The sequence below is a fragment of the Ranitomeya imitator genome, chromosome 2 (genome assembly GCF_032444005.1).
Source record: "Ranitomeya imitator isolate aRanImi1 chromosome 2, aRanImi1.pri, whole genome shotgun sequence".
In the NCBI taxonomy this organism is placed as follows: domain Eukaryota; kingdom Metazoa; phylum Chordata; class Amphibia; order Anura; family Dendrobatidae; genus Ranitomeya; species Ranitomeya imitator.
Window position 1 is genome coordinate 288,247,312 of NC_091283.1, and position 17,219 is coordinate 288,264,530.

At 46.8% G+C, this 17,219-nt stretch overlaps 1 protein-coding gene across 1 annotated transcript in view; it reads right to left on the reverse strand.

Moving 5' to 3' along the window:
• The window catches only part of LOC138663214 (oocyte zinc finger protein XlCOF22-like), a 49,550-nt gene that overhangs the window by 24,053 nt on the left and 8,278 nt on the right, over positions 1 to 17,219 (reverse strand). Inside the window, exon 2 of the mRNA XM_069749376.1 lies at positions 5,651 to 5,743. The gene's annotated coding sequence lies outside the window, so the exon portion shown is untranslated. The remainder of the gene's footprint in view (positions 1 to 5,650; positions 5,744 to 17,219) is intronic.

A 17,219-nucleotide genomic window follows, 5' to 3' on the forward strand; every position in this document is an offset into this window, starting at 1 on the left:
CCATTTGGCAAATTCAAAAAAGTTCATTTTTTCTCATTAATGTACACTCTGCACCCAATCTTGACTGAAAAACAAAATGTAGAAATTTGTGCAAATTTATTAAAAAAGAAAAACTGATATATCATATGGTCATAAGTATTTTGCTCAGTATTGAGTAGAAGCACCCTTTTGAGATGGTTTGTACTATGATTCTTCTTGGGAATGATGCAAAAAGTTTTTCATACCTTGATTTTGGTATCCTCTGCCATTCTTCCTTGCAGATCCTCTCCAGTTCCGTCAGGTTGAATGGTGAATGTTGGTGGACAGCCATTTTCAGGTCTCTCCAGAGATGCTCAATTGGGTTAAGGCCAGGTCTATGAAGACTTCTGGTGGTTCCAAACTTCTTCCATTTAAGGATTATGGAGGCCACTGTGCTCTTCAGAACCTTGAGTACAGCGGAAATTCTTTTGTAACCTTTGCCAGGTCTGTGTCTTGCCACAATTCTGTCTCTGAGCTGCTTGGCCAGTTCCTTTGACCTCATGATTCTCATTTGGTCTGTCATGCACGGTGAGCTGCGAGTATGACGCGAGTCATGGCAGTAAATATGTATACTACTTACTGTAAGTAAAGGGAAGTCAAACAATCCGAGGTCAAGTCCAGGAAATGGCGCAGTACAACAAAGGGAAGTCAGAGTCGAAGTCCAACGCACGAGCCGAGCTTAGAAAAGCCGGAGAGACAAACACAGTTACCGGGAGCAGGCACAAGCAAAGTCAGGTCACAAGCAAAGGGTTAGAGTCCGGGAAGCAAATCAAATCAGGCAGGTTCAGGCACAGAGTGCAGAGGGATCAATGTTCCACAGGCAACAGCAAGTGTACGATTGACACTGGGGGGGTGGAGGGAGGAACTAGCATGCTTAAATAGAATCCTGATTAAGGAAAATGAACACAGGTGATTGCAGCACAGACCCAGTACAGACTTACAGCCCCAACACAAAGTATAAGACAGACAAAAAGAGTGGAAACCGTGACAGTACCCCCCTCTTCAAGGGGGGGCCACCAGACCCCCAGGTTTCCCAGGAAACCTCAGATGAAAGGCCTGGACCAACCGATCAGCCCATACAGAATGAACTGGAACCCAGGATCGATCCTCAGGTCAATACCCCCTTCCAAAGTACCAGATATTGAAGGGAATTCCAGACCATTCGGGAATCAACGATCCTCTGTTCCTCATATTCCAAGCCTCAGTCAATAGAAACTGGATAAGGCGGGGCAAAGATGACTGAACAGGGGGAATAAATTCCTTCAACAATTACTTGTGGAACACATTAGAAATACTGAAAGACCGAGGGAGCTTTAACTGGAACGCATCTGGATTGACCAACTCCAAAATTTCATATAGACCAATGAATCTAGGACCCAACTTTAGCGAGGGCACCCTCAACTTAATATTCTTAGAGGAAAGCCATACCTTATCTCCCACTCTCAAGGCGACTCCTGACGAGCGCCTCCCATCGGCCTTCCACTTCTGCCGATGCTGAGCCACCCCAATGTTCTTTTTAACCCTCCTCCAAACATCCCCCAGCTCTTGAATGGTGACATTCACCCAAGGACACCGAGAACTTATCCTGGAGAACTCATCAAAATGAGGATGAAACCTGTAATTACAGAAAAACGGCGAGGTCCCCATGGACTGATTAACCCGATTGTTAAAGGCAAACTCAGCCAGCGGAAGAAACGATGACCATTGACCAATTCTCCTGTTGATGAGCGACAAAACATTTTAAAATTTGCTCCAAAGACTGATTTGTCCTCTCTGTCTGACTGTTACTCCCAGGATGATAAGCATAAGGAAAAGGACATATGAATTCCCAGTTTACTGCAGAAAGCCCTCCAAAATCTAGAGACAAATTGTACACCCCTATCAGATACAATATTTTGAGGAATTGCATGCAATCGTACCACATGAATAATAAACAGTGTGGAGAGAGTTTCACCATTGGGTAATCCAGATAATGGGACGAAGTGAGCTTGTTTACTGAAGTGATCGACTACCACCCAAATAGCAGTCATCCCCCCAGACCTTGGTAAATCTGAAATGAAATCCATGGACAAATGAGTCCATGGCCTTTCTGGAATTGGCAAAGGTGCCAATTCCCTGGCCGGCAATGCTGTACCTCAGCGCGTGCACAAGTTTCACAAGCAGACACAAAATCTCTAATATCCTTATACATGGCGGACCATCAAAAGTGTCTAGCAACTGCTTTCTGGGTGGCAGTGACCCTAGGATGACCACTCAACAGAATCATGGAATTCTTGCAAATGGCGTAATCTGAGATGCACAGGGACAAACAGCTTGCCTTCAGGGATATTGGAAGGAGCCAAGTACTGAGCAGTACGAATCTCAGCTTCCAGCTCAGAGGAAACCATGGCCACAACACCACCCTGAAAAAGAATGGAGGAAGGAGGTTCTGGAAGAGTCACAGAATCAAGACTATGAGACAGGGCATCCGCCTTCACGTTCTTAGACCCTAGTCTGAAAGTAATAGAAAAATTGTATTGTGAAAAAAAACAAAGACTCAATATAAGCAAGATTTTTGTGATCCGTCACCACAGTGACTGGATGAACAGCTCCCTCCAAAAATGCCTCCACTCTTCAAAGGCCAATTTGACCAGAAGCAACTCCCGATTACCCACATCATAGTTTCTCGCAGAAGGAGAACATTTTTTAGGGAAGAAGGCACATGGTTGCAGGTTAGTTAAAGTCTCAAAGTCCTGAGACAAGACAGCACCCACCCGACCTCAGAAGCATCTATCTCCACAATAAAAGGCCTCTGGAGGTCTGGTTGCACCAAAACAGGAGCAGACATAAAACATTTCTTTACATTTTAAAAAGCCCCAACTGCTTCCGACGACCAAACCTTTAGCTCTGCCCCTTTATGAGAGGTCCATAAGAGGCTTGACAATCTGAGAAAATCCTCTAATAAATTTTCTCTAAGGCTGGTTTCACATTTGCGTAGGGCAGAGCTGCGGAGGGCTGCACAGTTCCTCTGCTAAGCCCTGCCCACTGCCGCACCTCTTCCATTCAGCTCCGCCTACGTCAACATGCATCCTGCATACCTATTTTCAACATTGGGTACGCAGGCCATGCGAATGTATGTGGATGCCTCGTTTCCCGAGCACGCTCGTGTGTCCTCCGAGTATTTGTCAGTGCTCGGAGATTAAGTTTTCATCTCCGCAGCTGAATGATTTACAGCTACTAGCATAAGTACTTGTGGGGGTTGCCTGGTTGCTAGGGAATCCCCACATGTAATCAAGCTGGCTAACAGATGTAAATCATTCAGCTGCGGCAATGAAAACTAAATCTCCAAGCACTAACAAATACTCGGAGACCACCCGAGCATGCTCGGAAAATCTTAAGTAACGAGTATACTCGCTCATCACTATGTTCTATCAACGGCCACAATTTCAATAGGGCTTTCTAGCTTAACTGTCCCTAATCCTAACTTCAGAACCAGAAATTAATTCATAACTATGAAATTAGCAACAGATCCGCAGTAATAAGGGCAAATGTGAACAGACTCTGATCTTGAAAAAGAAGTTCTGCATTCAACACCTTATCAGAGGAGTAAAAGGGTACCTGTAATTCTGAGTGACATCCTCGACAATCACCCAGACTTGGGCTTTTCCCGATGGCTTGGTTGCTGCAGGTCGTGCCAAGCAATCCTTTAAGAAATGTCCAGCTTGGCCACAATAGAGACAAAGTCCAAGTTCCCGCCGGTCTCTCCTCTCCTTAATCCTAGAGTTTGCAGCACCAACCTCCATAGGTTCCACCTCAGGTGCCCAAGCCGGGCCAGTTGGACAAAATGGAGCCTCTTTTTGCAGCTCGTGTCTTTCCCGCATCCTCTGATCCATGCGGATAGCCTGAGTCATGGCCGCCACCAAACAACCAGGTGGAGCATGTAGAGCCTGACCATCTTTAAGAGACACCGAAAGACCCCTGAGGAATTGGAATCTGAGAGCTGCGTCATTCCACAGAACCTCAGAAGACCACTGACGAAACACAGTACAATAGTCTTCAGCTGTGCGGTTCCGCTGTGTCAGGTTCATAATCCTTGTCTCTGCCACCTTGACCCTGTCAGGTTCATCATAGATCTGTCCTAAAGCATCAAAAAAGACGTTCAGGAGCAAGAGAGGGTAGGGAAAATGCCCAGGTCTGGGGACCACCCAGCAAAAGTGACATTATAATTCCCACCCGCTGTGATTCATTCCCTGCTGACCGGGGGCGCAAGACAAACAATAATTTGCAACTCTAAAAACTCTGAACTGGGATTCTGAGGGGCAGTAAGAGTACCAGAATTGAGCATGAGAGGAAGCCAGTATGTTCTGTTCCAAGGCTAAATCCTGGACAGAGTCAGATTTGCTACCGGATTACACAAAGTATTTTTCAGACTATAAGATGATCCGGACCATAAGACGCACCTAGGTTTTAGAGAAGGAAATTATGAAAAAAAAATTGAAGCAAAAAAATGGTCAATTCTGTACTGCAATATCCCCTATCCTTGTATATACGGTCCCCTCATCCCCATTCTGATACACATGGCCCATCATCCCTATCCTGGTATTCATGGCACCCTCATCTCTATCCTAGTATGCATGGCTCCCTCATCTCTATCCTGGTGTGCATGACCCCATCCTTATCCTGTAATGATTGGCCCCATCACAGTCCTGGTTCGATTGGTCTTATCCCTTTTCTGGTATAATTGGCCCCATGCCATTCCTGGAATGCATGGTCCCATCAGGAAAGATTTAAAAAAAAAAACAACAACAAAAAAAATTGCATTCACCTACACGGCGCTCACCAGGACCGTTCATCGCAGAGAGCGGTGAGTATCCATTCTTCTTCAGTAGCGCGCATTGTCCTGCTGCTGCCGGTGGTCACGTGTGCCGATACTTAACTTAATACGTGACCGCCGGCCGCAGGAGGAAGGCTCCAGTTGACACTGCGCGCTACTGAAGAGAAATGGAAACTCACCGCTCTCTGCAATGAACGGTCCCAGTGAGTATTCTGGCAGCTGTGCTCTGCTTGTGAACAGCGCATGACGTCCCTGCCATGCGCTGCTTACAAGCATTAAGCAGCTGCTGGCACCAGAGCAGGACACTGTGAGGGAGCGCCGTGTAGGTGAGTGTAATGTTTTTTGTTTGTTTTTTAATCTTTCCTGATGGGGCCATGGATACCAGGAACGGGATGGGGCCAATTATAAAAGTAAAAGGATGGGACCAATCATACCAGGAACAGGATGGGGCCATTTATAGCAGGATGTTAGAAAAGTGAATATCCATTGCCCTCCACAGCCATGGGCGTGGAATGCAGTGCATATTCATTTCTCTTTAGCAGCGGGCACAGAAGCTAGCTGGAGCAGCCGGCTCAAGCCTCCTTTGACCCGATGCTCCGCCGAAACCGCTCCCCCACCTCCCCACCACAGCCAGAGCTCATACATCCAGACTATAGGAGGCACCCCCAATTTTCCTCCACATTTTTGGTGGGAAAAAAGTGCGTCTTATAGTCCGAAAAATACGGTATGTAACGGATCCATAGGTGGAAAACTGAAAAAATTTTAACGGTCAACCGTATTGTGACGTGAGTCACGGCAGTAATTATGTATACTACTTACTGTAGGTAAAGGGAGGTCAAACAATCCGAGGTCAAGTCCAGAAAATTGCGCAGTACGACAAAGGGAAGTCAGAGACGAAGTCCAATACACGAGCTGAGGTCAGAAAAGCCAGAGAGACAAAAAACAGTTACAGGGAAGAGGCACAAGCAAAGTCAGGTCACAAGCAAAGGTAAGAGTCCGGGAAGCGAATCAAGTCAAGCAGGGTCAGGCACAGAGGGATAAATGTTCCACAGGCAACAGCAAGTGTATGATTGACACTGAGGGGAGGAACTAGCGTGTCTAAATAGAATCCTGATTAAGGAAAATGAACACAGGTGATTGCAGCACAGACCCAAAAAGACAGAAACAGAGAGGAAATCGTGACAGTGAGATCTTATATAGACAGGTGTGTGCCTTTCCAAATCAAGTCCTATCAGTTTAATTAAACACAGCTGGACTCCAATGAAGGAGTAGAACCATCTCAAGGAGGATCACAAGGAAATGGACATCATGTGACTTAAATATGAGTGTCTGAGCAAAGGGTCTGAATACTTATGACCATGTGATATTTCGGTTTTTCTTTTTTAAGAAATTGGCTAAAATTAATACATTTCTGTTTTATTTACATCAAGAAGGGGTGGAAAATGTACATTAATGAGAAAAAAAATGAAGAGGCTCATCTCAGGTGCTGCCGTGGCCGGCGAGTAGAGCCCTAGAAAAGCCTTACCACGCCGGGCAGCCGAGGTCGGGTGGCTCGCCTCTTCTCCTCCACGTGGCTGCTCCCCTCTCCATGGCTCATGTGACTCAGGACCTCCTTCTCGTCCCTCTCGCGCCTCTTTGTGAGGTAAAGCGGGGTGGTGACGTGGCCGGGGTCCTCCCGAAGCTCCCCGGCGTCCTCGTCCCGTAGTGCTGCCGAAATTAAAGAGTCCATGCGTGCCAGAAGTGACGTCGACGGCGCACTTCCGGTTCGCGTCCTGAGGAGTCCACGCTGGAACGCTCGCGCTGCTTTGCGATCCAGGGGCTCCGGTGCCTTAGCTGCTACAGGGGTCGTTCTTGGGATCCTCCTTGTGGACCAAGGAGAGGAGGGGCACACAATTGACCCTGGACCACGATGTCTTCATATCCTGGTCAGGAGCCTCCAGGTAAGACGCAGTGTCTCTGTGTGACAGTTCTGACCATGGACTGCGACAAACCTACAGCTGTGTCTGCATAGCCCAGCGTTCACCCTCCTACTGTGAGTAGCGGGGCTGGTCCTTCACTGCCTAGGCATTGAGAGCTATGGGTCATTTAGTATGCCTTCTCTCTCTTTTAGGTAGAAGAGGTCTCTGCCCCAAAGAGCAAACCCAGCCGCAAGTGTGGTGTTTGATTCCAGGCTTCCTTCTGCTTACAAGAAGACGTTATGCCAACCTTGCACGAATGACATATTACGTGCTGAGCAGCCCTCCTTCCTGGACAGTATTAAAACGCTCATTAAGCAGGAGGTGCAAACCTTCATGGCAGCCCTTTCCCAGTCCCCAGTGCTGCACCCTTCTCTCCCTAAAAAGAGGAAAATGGCACCGGCTGAAACCGACTCAGACTCGGGTGAAATTCATACCTCAGGGTTAGAGGATATTTGGGAAAATGAGGGCTCCACATCCACCCCTAAACCCGATAGTAAAATATACCATTTCTCTTCTGAGGATATGGAAGAGCTTGTTTCCATAGTGAGAAACATCATGGGGGTTGAGGAAGTGGAGGTGAAGCACTCAGTCCAAGATGAGATGTTTGGGGGGCTGAAACCCAGAGGTAAAAAAGGGTTTCCTATTCATGAAAATGTCCAAAATCTTATTTCCCAGGAGTGGGCCCCCCCAGGGAGGGGACTTAGCGTACCCTTGGAATTAAGAAATCGCTTTCCCCTTGAAAGTGACAATTCTAATTGGGAAATCCTTAAAGGTACCGTCACATTTAGCGACGCTGCAGCGATATAGACAACGATGTCGATCGCTGCAGCGTCGCTGTTTAGTCACTGGAGAGCTGTCACACAGACAGCTCTCCAGCGACCAACGATGCCGAAGTCTCCGGGTAACCAGGGTAAACATCGGGTTACTAAGCGCAGGGCCGCGCTTAGTAACCCAATGTTTACCCTGGTTACCATTGAAAAAGTAAAAAAAAACAAAACACTATATACTTACATTCCTGTCGCATCCCCCAGTGTCAGCTTCCCTGCACTGTGTAAGCGCTGGCCGGAAAGCAGAGCGGTGACGTCACTGCTGTGCTGTGCTTTACGGCCGGCCGGCGCTGACACTGGGGGACGCAGGGAAGCTGACGCCGAGGGACGTGACAGGAATGTAAGTATGTCGTGTTTTTTTTTTTACTTTTACAATGGTAACCAGGGTAAACATCGGGTTACTAAGCGCGGCTCTGCGCTTAGTAACCCGATATTTACCCTGGTTACCAGTGAACACATCGCTGGATCGGCGTCACACACGCCGATTCAGCGATGTCAGTGGGAGATCAGCGTCCAAAATAAAGTCCTGATCATTCCCCAGCGACCAATGATCTCCCAGCAGGGGCCTGATCGTTGGTCGCTGTCACGCATAACGATTTCGTTAACGATATCGTTGCTACATCACAAAAAGCAACTATATCGTTAACGAAATCGTTATGCGTGAAGGTACCTTAAGGTAGACGTCCAGGTCTCTAAAGTAACCAAGTAGATGTCTCTCCCTTTCGAGGATTCTTCCCAATTAGAAGATCCTATGGATCAGAAGATAGAAAGCCACCTAAAAAATGTCCTGGGAAGCCTCTACTAATTTGCTCAAAACAAATGTAGCTTCTACATGCGTCACCAGAGCCCTATTTCTCTGGCTTTGCAAGTTGGAAGAACACCTCTCTCAGGGGACCCCAGAGAGGAGATCCTGGACTCCCTACCCCTTCTCCAAAAGGCGACGGGCTTTTTAGCTGATTCCTCAGGAGAATCTGTTCGGGTGGCAGCAAGGTCCTTAGTCCTCGCTAATTCAGCTAGGAGAGCCCTTTGGCTGAAATCGTAGGGGGGTGACATCACCTCTAAAACTAAACTTTGTGCCATCCGCTTTCAAGGACACCATATGTTTGGGCCAGTCTTGGATGATATCCTTGAAAAAGCTTTGGATAAGGAAATAAAATAAATAGCTTCCCAAACAGAAAATTACTAGGAAGTGTTTTTTTTTGTCCCCCTCGTGAACATTCCTCCCAGAAGGAGTTCTGGGGAAAAGGTAAGTCTGGACGGTGGAGCTACCCAAAGGGGGGTAGAGGCAAGAACATCCGTGTTGCTCCACAACAGCAGACCCCGGACAAACAGTGACTCTCTGGTGAGGGGGGCGTCGACTCTTGCATTTTCTCGCCCAATGGCAGTCCATATCCACAAACCAGTGGATGCTCCACACCATACAATTTGGGCTGAAGTTGGAATTCGAGAGTACCCCCCCAGTGTCTGAGAATTACCCCGTTACAGACTCCAGATTTCCAGAATTCCTTACTCCATCAAGTACAGGATCACTTGCGAAAAAAAGTAATCTCACATGTACCCTAGCAAGAGATAGGCAGAGGCCATTATTCTCACCTATTCCTCATAAGGAAGCCCTCCGGAAAATGCAGGGTTATCATAAATTTAAAACCCCTGAATCAGTTTATCAAATACCGGAGGTTCAAGATGGAGTCGATCAAAATGGCAATCCCTCTTATTGGACAAGACTGGGTGATGGCTACGATAGACCTGAGGGACGCTTACTACCATGTTCCGATCCATCCGGATCACAGGAAGTTCCTCAGGTTCGCAGTCTCCCACAACCGGGGGATCACCCATTTCCAGTTCAATGCGCTCCTGTTCGGCATATCCTCAGCACTGAGGGTGGTCTGAAAGGTTATGAGCGAAGCAGTCACCTTCATCCATCTTCCGGGAATATGTGTTGTTCCATATTTAGACGACTTCCTCATCGTCGCTCCATCGATATCTCGGCTGAATCGGGATGAGTCAAAAACCCTGGAGATCCTCGAATCCCTAGGCTGGATCCTGAATTTTCAGAAGCCAGACCTACACCCTTCCCCAAGGAAGAAATTCCTGGGGATTCTCTTAGATTCAGAAAAGAAGACATCCTTCCTTCCAGAGGATCGTCAGCGTGACCTTCGTCAGAAAATCTACAGATTCAAACAGCAAAGGTCACCAACCTTAAGAGAGTCCATGTCCATTCTGGGGTCCCTAACCGTGTATTCTGGCAGTGTCCTGGGCTCAGGCACATACACGAACCCTCAATCCCACGTCATTCTACTCTCACGGAAGTATCGGAACGTTCTGTCCAGGAAAATTCCACTTCCCGGACACGTGAAGTCGGCGCGCTCATGGTGGCTGAATTGCCGAAACCTGCAGCGGGCAGTGAATTGGGATCAGCTCCCCCTGAAAGTACTTTGTACAGATGCCAGTCAAAAAGATTGGGGAGCCGTGGTGGAGGAAGCATATTTCAAAGGACTGTGGTCCCCGGACATAAGATCCAGATCATCAAATCTGAAAGAACTGAAGGCAGTGGAGGAAGCACTAAAAGCTGCTTCATCTCTCAACCAAAACCATCATATTCGTATCTACTCCGACAAAGCACTGCGGTGGTCTACCTCTGTCACCAAGGTGGCATGAAATATGCCAGCTTAAAATCAATCGCGGCAAGGATATTTCTCTGGGCAGAGAAACACCTATTGTCCATCTCAGCAGTGCATCTGAAGGGTTTGGACAATATCCAGGCGGACTTCCTCAGCAGGAAGGACGTCCATCCTGAAGAATGGTGCCTGAACCAAGCGGTCTTCCTATCCCTGACCTCGAGATGGGGGAACCCAGAGGTCAAATTATTTGCAAATGCTCAAAATGCAAAATCAAAAACATTTTTCTCCCTCAGTCCTGCATACGGTGCTTGGGGGATAGATGCTTTCGCCCATCCATGGATTTTCAACCTGGCTTACGGCTTCCCACCAATCCCTATGCTGGTGAAAATGCTGCAGAAGATCCAGTTGGACCAGGTCACGACAATCTTAATTGCTCCAATGTGGTCAGGGCAAAGATGGTACAGCGCTTTGATGGATATGGCCCAGGAAGGTCCCTTATTTCTGCCCCAAAAGACCAACCTCCTTTATCAGGGTTCCTTACTTTACCCAAACCTCAACAGATTGAACCTTGCGGCTTTGTTACGGAGGCCAGCATCCTAAAAGCCAGAGGTCTCTTGGTCTCTTGGACAAAAAAGCAGAAAACCAGTAATCAATGCCATCTGTGGCAAAGTATGGAAGTTCTCTTCCTGGTGTCTTCCCAACGTCCCTGATCCCTTCCATCCCAACATTGCTCAGGTCCTAGACTTCTTCCAGAAGGGATTAGAGCTAGGGCTTACCCCAAGCACACTGAGGGTTCAGGTTTCTGCTCTTAGTTCCTTTTTTGACCAGGACCTGGCCAGGCACCGCTTGATCAAATGGTTTATGACCTCTGCAAGCAGAATACATCGTAGACTCCCTATCCATGTTCCCCCCTGGGATCTAAATTTAGTGCTCCACAGTCTAAGGTTCACATTGCGTTAAGTGCAGTCTGTTCAACGCATGTGTTAAACAGACTGCACAACAAAAGTGCCTTTTAAAGATCGCGTTATGCGATCGCGCGGTGACGGACCCTGAAACGCTGCAGACCGCGTCCGAGGGTCCGTCACAGAATAACAGCACATCGCTAATGCATGCCAATTATGACATACGCTAGCCATGCGCTACATAATGTCAGTCAATGAGTGCGCTAACTCATCCATTACATAGCGTTAGTGCCACTATGTAACGGATGCCGTCAGTGCATTGCCATCAACGCAATGTGAACCCTGCCTAACTTAAGGTCACATTTAAACCCTGGTCTTCAATATCTTTAAAAATCCTAACACTTAAGACTGTTTTCCTTGTGGCAATTACCATGGCTAGATGCATAGTAGAATTGCAAGCCCTGTCTGTAGAAGAGCCCTACCTATCTCTGAACTCTTTTGCGTTTGGATCTCTCTTTTATGCCCAAAGTTGTCTCAGACTTTCATAGGGGTCAGGATATTGTGTTGCCCTCATTTTGCCCAAAACCTTCCAATGCGAAGGAAGAAAATTTCCACACTCTGGATGTTCGCAGGGTGGTCCTCCATTACCTTGAACAGTCCAAGGTTTGGATGATTGAACAGAATCTTTTTATTAAGTTTTCAGGCCAAACTAAAGGAAAGAAAGCATCAAAAAGCACAATTGAAAACAGGATCAAACAGGCCATCTTTCTAGCATATTCGGTAAAAGATCTCTCTCCTCCTGCTTCGCTAAAGGCTCACTCCACTCGATCAGTCTCTACATCATGGGCAGCATGAGGGAACGCTTCATCTGAGTAGATATGCAGAGCCGCCACCAGGTCTTCTGTACATACTTTCACCAGACACTACAGACTAAATTTTGACAGGGATCTAACATTCGGCAGATGAGTTCTGCAAGCTTTGGTCCCTCCCTAAAGAAATCACTGTTGGTATGACTCCAAGGTGACTGTCATGGAAGATGACTGGAGAAAATAGAATTTGTCTTATCGGAAATTCAGTTCCTAGGAACCTTCCACAACAGCACTAATTTCCCTCCCTATCTGATACTCCTTTAGGATGATTCCTGCATTTTGGGGGTAACTATACATGCTAGTGTGTCCAGAAAAAACACTGGAGATAGCAGGAAGGGGAGGGTTATTTAACCTCTTTGTGTTTCCTGTCCCCCATAAGGGCGGGGAGACATCCTCCAAGGTGACTGTTGTGGAAGATTCCTAGAAACCGAATTACCGATAAGATTAATTCTATTTTTTTTTTTTTACAGCAAAATAGTGTCACTAACTAGGGTAGTGCACAGCAAAAACAATTGAATAGAAGCCTCAAACACCACAATTTGTAGCCATCAGATAGATGAGGCGTGTGACGGAGACACCATGCATTCAAATATCTGGCCTGTATTTTTTTTTTTGTCGGCCAGTAAAATTGTGTCAATAAGTAGGCTAAGACACAACAAAAACAATTCCATGGAGGCCTAAAATAGCACAATTTTGAGCACAATGATATGTGATCCGTGTGGCGGACAAAGCCCAGTGTAAAATATCTGTCCTGCAGCTAAATATTTTGGCCAGCAAAATGGTGTCACAAAATTGTATAAGACACTCCAAAAATTGTTTACAGTACTACAAAAATATGTTATCACAGTCTTAACAAGGAATTTAGCAAAAAAATCCGTATAACACCTTTTATATACACAACCTCCAAATACATAAGTGGGGGAAGATGACAAATGTTGGTCACCTCTGCTGTAAACTGAGTACCCTGGTCCGAGATAATCTCCCGGGGAAATCCAACCCGTGAGAAAACCTGGAGCAGGGCGGCCGCCACCGTCTCTGCCAGTATGTTAGGTAACGCAACCGCCTCTGGATACCGTGTGGCATAATCTACCACTGTCAATACCGGTTTTTACGTACCGGTAATAGGATTTTACGGAGCCACGACAGCACCCCTACGAGAGAGGGGATCCGCCCACCTTCCGGACAGGAACCTACAGAATTTAAAGGGGCGGTCCCCCTCATCACTCCAGTTTGTGTTTCAGAGTATAAGGGACACCGCCATTGAGTTAGTACATAAACATATATACTTAAACATTACTAAATACCATCACCTTCTAAAGAGTGATTTTTTAACAAGCACACTTTCCCCAAAGGGTGCAGAAACCAGTGAATAACTACGGGGGGGGGGGGGGGGGAATGTGCGGGTGCTGTCGTGGCTCCGTAAAATCCTATTACCGGTACGTAAAAACCGGTTTTCCTATCGCCACGACAGCACCCCTACGAGAGATTTTCAAAGATCCATCACCTGGGAGGGACTACAGCACTAAGTACTGTACGGCCAAAAACTAAATTGGCCTCTGAAGATAAATCAAGGCGATAATGTCTATAAAAGGTGGAAGGAGATGACCAAGTTGCCGCCTTACATATTACGTCTATGGAGACGTCCGCTCTTTCCGCCCAGGATGAGGCCATGGCTCGAGTGGAGTGGGCCCTGATGCCATCTGGTGGTGTCTGGCCTTTAGCAGTATAAGCAAGATATATGGCATCTCTTATCCATCTGGCGATAGACGCTTTAGTTACACTCGCCCCTTTCCTTGGATTCTGAAAGGAAACAAACAGAGCCCTACTCTGCCTCCATGGTTCTGTTTTGTGTAAGTACTCTAATAGAACTCTTCTGACATCTAACATGTGATATTTCTGCTCCTCAGCTGAATTCGGATTGTCACAGAGAGATGGTAAAATTATTTCCTGACTTCTATGAAATTTGCAAGCCACTTTTGGTAGGTATGCTGGATCAGGTTTTAACACTACCCTGTCCTGAAAGACCATTAAATAAGGAGGATCTTTCGACAAAGCTTGTAAGTCACTCACTCTCCTAGCAGAGGTCAGGGCTACTAGGAAGGCTGTTTTTAAAGTAAAATTTTTTATGGAGACAATCTATTGGCTCAAAGGGGGGTTCTGTTAAGGCATCTAAAACCAAATTTAAATCCCATGGTGGTAATCTAGAAATATACACTGGGTTACTACGTTCAGAGGCCCTAATAAATCGAGAAACCCATCTATTTCCCACCACATCGTTGTTATACAACGCTCCCAAAGCTGATACTTGGACTCTAAGGGTATTTACCGCCAAGCCCAATTCTCGGCCCTTCTGTAAAAACTCCAGAATAGCCGGAATTGGAACCTTGCCTGAAAAGGGATGTTGGTAGAATGCAAGGAACTTTTTCCAAGTTTTAGTATAGATTTTAGTGGTAACTTCTTTCCGGCTGTTTAAAAGGGTAGATATGAGAGCCTCTGAAAACCCTCTTCTCCTCAATAACTCCCTCTCAAATTCCACGCCGTCAGATGCAGGGATTCCACATTGGGGTAAAGGAATTGGACCCTGAGAAAGAAGCTCCGGGTTGGTCGGCAGTACCCAGGGGTCAGACACAGACATTGTCCTGAGTAACGAGAACCATGCCCTCCTGGGCCAAAAGGGGGCAATCAGGATCACTCTCGCCCTCTCCTCCCTGATCTTCCTGAGGACTATAGGGATCAGACACATTGGGGGAAACGCATAAGCCAGAGGGAAATCCCAGTGTATTTGAAGGGAGTCTATTATACAGGGCTTGTCCGCCACCTGAAGAGAAGCGAACTTCCTGGTCTGTCTGTTCTCTCTCGTTGCAAACAGATCGATAACGGGCAACCCCCATAGGTCTACTATTTGTTTGAACACCCGTCGATTCAGAACCCATTCTCCCTGACGTAAAGAATGACGGCTGAGGTAATCTGCCTCTGTGTTGAGCTCTCCCCGAATGTGAACGGCTGATAGAGAGCGAAAGTGGGCTTCGGCTATTTCGAGTATGTCTGTGGCGGTGTTCATTAGGGATCTTGACCTTGCACCCCCTTGATGGTTGAGATACGCCACTACTGTTGTGTTGTCTATCTGGATTCTTACATGTGAATCCTGCAGAGATGGAAGCAACCTGAGTAAGGCCTTCTTTACTGCCGTGAGCTCCTTCCAGTTTGAGGACTCTTGAGCCTCTAAGAGAGACCATTGCCCTTGAGTCCAGACATCTCCTATGTGAGCTCCCCAACCTATAGGACTGGCATCGGTTGTGACCGTGTTGTCTGGTACTATACTCCAGCGTACTCCTTTTCCTAAATGTCTTCTGTTCAACCACCATCTCAGACTGTGTAGAGTGGCGGTGGACAGCCTGAGTCTTCCGCCTAATTGCCCTTGAAGACTCCTTTCTGTATCCAAGACTTGGGCCTGCAACACTCGAGTGTGGAATTGAGCCCACTGGACGGCTGGTATGCAGGACGTCAGGGATCCCAGAAGGGACATAGCGTCTCTTAAAGTCAGATCTGGCTTTTTTGTTACCGTACTGACTTTGTGCACAATCCTCTGCTTTTTCTCTTCCGGAAGGAAACACTGTTGCACTTCCGAATCCAGCAGAATACCTAGGAAAGTCTGAGTCGTTGATGGTTCGAGTCATGACTTTTCCATATTGACTATCCAACCCAAGTCCTGTAAGGAAGATATTACATGATTTAGGCGAGTACTACACTGGCAAAAAGAATTTCCCACTACCAGGAAGTCATCCAAGTAGGGTATAATTAACGTATCCTGTTCTCTGACATAGGCCATTACTTCTGCCATGACTTTAGTAAACACCCTCGGTGCCATAGATAGACCAAAGGGCATTGCAGCAAACTGAAAGTGTCTGACCTGGTCGTTTAAGCGCACCGCCATTCTGAGGAATTGTTGATGATCCTGGTGAATGGGCAGATGGTAATACGCATCTTTTAAATCCAGGACTGTCATATAACATCTGGGAAAGAGAAGTTTAGTTGCCATTTTAATAGATTCCATCTTAAAGGCATGATACTCTAGATGTTTGTTCAATCTCCGTAAGTTTATGATGGTTCAAAAGGATCCATCTGGCTTGGAGATTAAAAATAAAGGGGAATAGAACCCTTTCCCCTGCTGATGTTTTGGAACCTCCACTATGACTTTCTTCCGTCTTAACATTTGGACCTCTTTTTCAAGGGCCTTTTGTTGGTCTAAGGAATCAGGGGCAGTCAAGATATAAAATTCAGAAGGTCTTTCCCGGAACTCTAATTTTAACCCTGAATTAATTATACCCAGAACCCAATTGCTCGAAGTTATTTTGGCCACTGAGCATAGAAGTAATTTAATCTGCCCCCTACTGGAAGATCATTATTAACGATAATTCCTTCTTCTTCTTGAGGAAGATGTTGAAGCATTAAAGTCCGAACCTTTCTTTTTCGGGTCTGATGGTTCCCAGTCTCGGTTTTGGTAGGGTCTTCTGTATTGGAAGCGTCTCCTGAAGGTATTCCTAAAGGTAGGATTGAAAGCTTTAGGAAAACCTTTCTTCCTATCCTCAGCCTTAGCCAGGATATCATCCAATACTGGGCCAAACAGGTACTCACCCCTACACGGTATTGTACACAGCTTTCGCCTGGGCATCCCCTTTCCAGGTCTTAAGCCATAAGGCACGGCGAGCAGCATTTGAGAGACCTGCTGATCTTGCCGCCAATTTTAATGAATCCACTGATGCGTCCGCTAAATACGCCACCCCTTCACGTATTTGCGAAAGGGAATTCAGCATCTTGTCTCTGGGCACCTTGGACTTCAGCTGTTCTTCCAGTTGGGATATCCACACCATGACGGATCTAGCTGTACATGTGCTACAGATAGCAGGTTTGAACGCCCCGGCAGTTGACTCCCATGTTTTTCTCAAAAACATGTCCGCCTTCCTATCTGACGGGTCTTTCAAAAGGCCCACGTCCTCCAGCGGCAAAGTACCGGCTTTAGATGTTGACGCCACCGCTGCATCCACTTTCGTGACTTTCATCCACTCCGCCAGCTCATTGTCATCAAAGGGATACCTTCTTTTGGCTGATGACGGAAGGAAACCTTTGTCTTGCTTATCCCATTCTCTCTTTATAAGAGTCTTGACCGTATCCACCACCGAAAAAGCCTTACGACTCCTCTGGCACAAGCCC